This window comes from Marmota flaviventris, chromosome 2 (assembly GCF_047511675.1).
Source record: "Marmota flaviventris isolate mMarFla1 chromosome 2, mMarFla1.hap1, whole genome shotgun sequence".
Taxonomy (NCBI): Eukaryota; Metazoa; Chordata; class Mammalia; order Rodentia; family Sciuridae; genus Marmota; species Marmota flaviventris.
Genome location: NC_092499.1, coordinates 56,569,486 through 56,575,485, shown reverse-complemented (window position 1 = coordinate 56,575,485; position 6,000 = coordinate 56,569,486).

The window sequence follows — 6,000 nt, the reverse complement described above, 5'->3', positions numbered from 1 at the left end:
CTTTCCTATCCTCTACTATCCCCCCTCCCCTCCCCTCCCCTCCCCTCTTCTCTCTCTGCCCCCTCTACTGACATTCGTTTGTCCCCCTTGTATTATTTTTCCCCTTCCCCTCACTTCCTCTTGTATGTACTTTTGTATAACTCTGAGGGTCTCCTTCCATTTCCATGCATTTTCCCTTCTCTCTCCCTTTCCCTCCCACCTCTCATCCCTGCTTAATGTTAATCTTCTTCTCATGCTCTTCGACCCTACTCTGTTCTTAGTTACTCTCCTTATATCAAAGAAGACATTTGGCATTTGTTTTTTAGGGATTGGCTAGCTTCACTTAGCATAATCTGCTCTAATGCCATCCATTTCCCTGTAAATTCTATGATTTTGTCATTTTTTAATGCAGAGTAATACTCCATTGTGTATAAATGCCACATTTTTTTTATCCATTCATCCATTGAAGGGCATCTAGGTTGGTTCCACAGTCTAGCTATTGTGAATTGTGCTGCTATGAACATCGATGTAGCAGTGTCCCTGTAGCATGCTCTTTTTAGGTCTTTAGGGAATAGACCGAGAAGGGGAATAGCTGGGTCAAATGGTGGCTCCATTCCCAGCTTTCCAAGAAATCTCCATACTGCTTTCCAAATTGGCTGCACCAATTTGCAGTCCCACCAGCAATGTACAAGTGTACCCTTTTCCCCACATCCTCGCCAGCACTTGTTGTTGTTTGACTTCATAATGGCTGCCAATCTTACTGGAGTGAGATGGTATCTTAGGGTGGTTTTGATTTGCATTTCTCTGACTGCTAGAGATGGTGAGCATTTTTTCATGTACTTGTTGATTGATTGTATGTCCTCCTCTGAGAAGTGTCTGTTCAGGTCCTTGGCCCATTTGTTGATTGGGTTGTTTGTTCTCTTATTGTCTAATTTTTTGAGTTCTTTGTATACTCTGGATATTAGGGCTCTATCTGAAGTGTGAGGAGTAAAGATTTGTTCCCAGGGTGTAGGCTCCCTATTTACCTCTCTTATTGTTTCTTTTGCTGAGAAAAAACTTTTTAGTTTGAGTAAGTCCCATTTGTTGATTCTAGTTATTAACTTTTGTGCTATGGGTGTCCTATTGAGGAATTTGGAGCCCGACCCCACCGACTGTAGATCGTAGCCAACTTTTTCTTCTATCAGACGGCGCGTCTCTGATTTGATATCAAGCTCCTTGATCCATTTTGAATTAACTTTTGTGCATGGCGAGAGAAAGGGATTCAGTTTCATTTTGTTGCATATGGATTTCCAGTTTTCCCAGCACCATTTGTTGAAGATGCTATCCTTCCTCCATTGCATGCTTTTAGTCCCTTTATCAAATATAAGATAGTTGTAGTTTTGTGGATTGGTTTCTGTGTCCTCTATTCTGTACCATTGGTCCACCCGCCTGTTTTGGTACCAGTACCATGCTGTTTTTGTTACTATTGCTCTGTAGTATAGATATTTAGCTTTTAGACCTAAAGTGATTCCTTGATCTTCCATGAAGATGAAATTAAATATTGTGTACTCCTACAGTTGCAACATCATGTAAATAATTTGAAACCTATTTGGGAAGAAAAGTTGACTTTATAAAATGGCAGCATTTAGAATTCAGTATTTCCTACATCATCTCAAAGAATTATTCTCTTTAGATATTGAGTTATGTAAGAAGGGAGTTGACCACATCCTCCTTTATGGACTGAATCCCCACCCCCACCCCACCCCCACTCCCTGGGATTGAACCCAGAGGTGCTTAACCATTCTGTCCATCTACAACTACAAAAAAAAAAAAAAAAAAAATTTTTTTTTTTCCTTTTTAATTATAGTGGGATGAGGATGTAGCTCAGTTGGTAGAGTGCTTGCCTCTCATGTACAGGGCCCTGGGTTCAATCCCCAGCACCACACACAAAAAAGGAACAATAACTGGTAGTAGCCATTGGTTTTTATACTTGTTTGCTGCCTAATTATCCAAAAGTTGAATGAGTTAATAAAAGAGTAGAGAATGTGTTATATGAGTATTGAACAACTATAAATCAAATGTTTATGAAATTACTTTGTTTCATTGTAGGTCAGACATATTTCCAACATTTGGATCAAAACCTTGTTCAACAAGACTGGTTCAATATAAGGAAATCAATAAATGTTATTCACCACATCAATAGACTTAAAAATAAGAACCATATGATCATCTCGATAGATGCGGAAAAAGCATTCGACAAAGTACAGCATCCCTTTATGTTCAAAACTCTAGAAAAACTAGGGATAACAGGAACATACCTCAATATTGTAAAAGCAATCTATGCTAAGCCTCAGGCTAGCATCATTCTGAATGGAGAAAAATTGAAGGCATTCCCTCTAAAATCTGGAACAAGACAGGGATGCCCTCTCTCACCACTTCTGTTCAACATAGTTCTCGAAACACTGGCCAGAGCAATTAGACAGACGAAAGAAATTAAAGGCATCAAAATAGGAAAAGAAGAACTTAAATTATCACTATTTGCAGATGACATGATTCTATACCTAGCAGACCCAAAAGGGTCTACAAAGAAACTATTAGAGCTAATAAATGAATTCAGCAAAGTCGCAGGATATAAAATCAACACGCATAAATCAAAGGCATTCCTGTATATCAGCGACAAATCCTCTGAAATGGAAATGAGGACAACCACTCCATTCACAATATCTTCAAAAAAAATAAAATACTTGGGAATCAACCTAACAAAAGAGGTGAAAGACTTATACAATGAAAACTACAGAACCCTAAAGAGAGAAATAGAAGAAGATCTTAGAAGATGGAAAAATATACCCTGTTCATGGATAGGCAGAACTAACATTATCAAAATGGCGATATTACCAAAAGTTCTCTATAGGTTTAATGCAATGCCAATCAAAATCCCAATGACATTTCTTGTAGAAATAGAGAAAGCAATCATGAAATTCATATGGAAAAATAAAAGACCCAGAATAGCAAAAACAATGCTAAGCAGGAATTGTGAATCAGGCGGTATAGCGATACCAGACTTCAAACTATACTACAGAGCAATAGTAACAAAAACAGCATGGTACTGGTACCAAAACAGGCGGGTGGACCAATGGTACAGAATAGAGGACACAGAAACCAATCCACAAAACTACAACTACCTTATATTTGATAAAGGGGCTAAAAGCATGCAATGGAGGAAGGATAGCATCTTCAACAAATGGTGCTGGGAAAACTGGAAATCCATATGCAACAAAATGAAACTGAATCCCTTTCTCTCGCCATGCACAAAAGTTAATTCAAAATGGATCAAGGAGCTTGATATCAAATCAGAGACACGCCGTCTGATAGAAGAAAAAGTTGGCTACGATCTACATACTGTGGGGTCGGGCTCCAAATTCCTCAATAGGACACCCATAGCACAAAAGTTAATAACTAGAATCAACAAATGGGACTTACTCAAACTAAAAAGTTTTGCTTAACCCTTTGCCTTTGCTGAGGCTAGGTGTTCGACTGGCAATCCTCCTGTCTCAGTCTCCTAAGCAGCTGGTATTGCAGGCGTGCACTGGCAAAATCCAGACCCTTAGGTTCTCCTTCTGCCTGTTAACATCGCTATTTTGGTGGGGGAGGGGTACTGAGTATTCAACTCAGGGCACTCCAACCACTAAGCCGCATCCCCAGCCCTGTTTTACATTTTATTTAGAGACAGGGTCTCACTGAGTTGCTTGGTGCCTCCCTTTTGCTGAGACTAGTTTTGCACTAGCACTCCTCCTGCCTCTAGGATTAGAGGCCTGTGCCACCTCCTGGCTACACATCTTTATTTTCATCTGGAACCAATCTACCGCTCACTTTGAAACGTGGAAGCTTGACTTCTTCATATTCTTTATCTCTGACTTTGCAGGCACTTAGAATGTGCTTCTTCATTCTTTTCTCATTGTTTAACTCAGTCTTCAGAGATTATTTAAAGTGTCACTTATTAAATATACCTTATTTTACCCCATAAGCCTAGGTAATGAATGATATTATTTTATTTTAAAACCATGACACATATATTTATTATGGTTGTGTTAGTTGTAGACTTGGAAAGTCAGGCATATTATGTTCAAGATTGAATTAAGGTTCTGTGCTAATTAAGATATACGGAGCCGGGTGCGGTGGAGCACACCTGTAATCCCAGAAGTTTGGGAGACTGAGACAAGAGGATCGTGAGTTCAAAGCCACCCTCAGCAACAGCAGGTACTAAGCAACTCAGTGAGCCTCTATCTCTAATAAAATACAAAATTGGACTAGGGTGCCCCTGAGTTCAATCCCTGGTTGCCCCCCACCCCCTGGCAAAAAAAAAGAAGATATAGGGAAAGATTATATTATATATTATTATAATGATATATTATCATAGGGATTAATTTCTAAAACAAATAAGGCCCAGAAAAGTCTATATTCTTCACAGATAATGCTGCAAAAAAAGAATAATGTGAATGCAAGGAAAACGTGTATGAGAATTATTCCTTCAGGTCAAGGGTTTTTCACCTTTAATTAATTTCAACTGCTAAATCAACTGGAATACTACACTCTGAATAGCTTTTGAAGAAATTGCTGCATATATATTTGCATGTATTTCTACATTGCATATGTACTGTTCTTTTTAAAATATTCATTTTGTTGTGTTAAGTATATATATTATGTATATATATATATATATATATTTTTTTTTTTTTTTTAAAGAGAGAGATGGATTTTTTTTTTGAAAGAGAGAGAATTTTTTTTTTAATATTTATTTTTTAGTTTTCGGCGGACATAACATCTTTATTTGTATGTGATGCTGAGGATCGAACCTGGGCCGCACGCATGCCAAGCAAGCTTGAGCCACATCCCCAGCCCATATATTTTCTTTTTAACATTTTCAGTTATCATACAGCAAAGTGCCCAATTCCAGAAGTTGAATCATAATCTGTTCAAAAAAATTATGGTAATCTCATTTCTATTTGCCAATGACTGATTTAGGGTAAACACATGAATCAGTTCTGGATGTGAGACATAAAGAGAAATTAACTTGTTTTTGTAGGCGAAGGGGAAATTCATTTTAGATGACATTATTTGAATCCTGATCAAGTCAGATTTAAAGTCCAAAATTTTGACTTTTCTGCTACAAGCATCAAGAAGTTTCTTCTTTTGCCTGATTTAAATTTTTTTTGTTTCATTTTTTCTTTTCCTCCTCCTCCTCCCCCTCTTTTTTTTTTTTTGTGGGGAGCAGGTATTGGAGATTTAACCACCTTGTGTCATTCTGTTGCAGGGGACAGAGGAGGCCAGACACCAAATAGAAACAGGAAGCAGATTTTTTTTTTTTTTAAATTTGGCTATAGCAGGTTCAGAGGGCAAAGCTTTCGCTGTGATTTATCAATCCCTGAACCTCGAATTCAGGTAGTTTCTGAACTTAATACCCAGATTGGAGTGGCTCAGAAGTTCACAGTCTGCAGAAGTTCACACAAAAACTTTTTCTTTCACTGTTCTGGGCAAGTTAACCCCTCAAGTAGAGTGCCTGAGAAGGGGAGAGCTTCTTCTTTCTTTCCTTTCCCTGCCAGCTGTTACCGAGGAGCCCAATTGGTAACTTCTCTTATCTTAGAAATGTAGACATTTCTGTGAAGCTCCAGCTCAAGGCCAGACGCCTGGTTAAAGGATCTTTTTTTTTTTTAATCACACTTTGCATTTGCAAACAAACTTCTACAAACTACTACACTGGATAAATGTGTGTGAAAAACTAGTAAGGGGGGTTCAGCACCTGGAGTGCTGATCTCCTCCAGGCCAGAGGCCAAGTAAAATAGAGCAAACAGGAAGATAGGAAGTTTAACTACATTGAACTCTTGTAGCGAATACTTTTGCTGATAGTCCTAAAATAATTATGGTGAAGATTTCGGGAGAAGCTTAGTTAAGATTTTCCCTGGAGAAAGGGGTGGCACTACAACTCTACCATCAATCTATACCTTCAATCTGCCCAGCCTTTAAAAAAAAAATTATTAGGCTGGC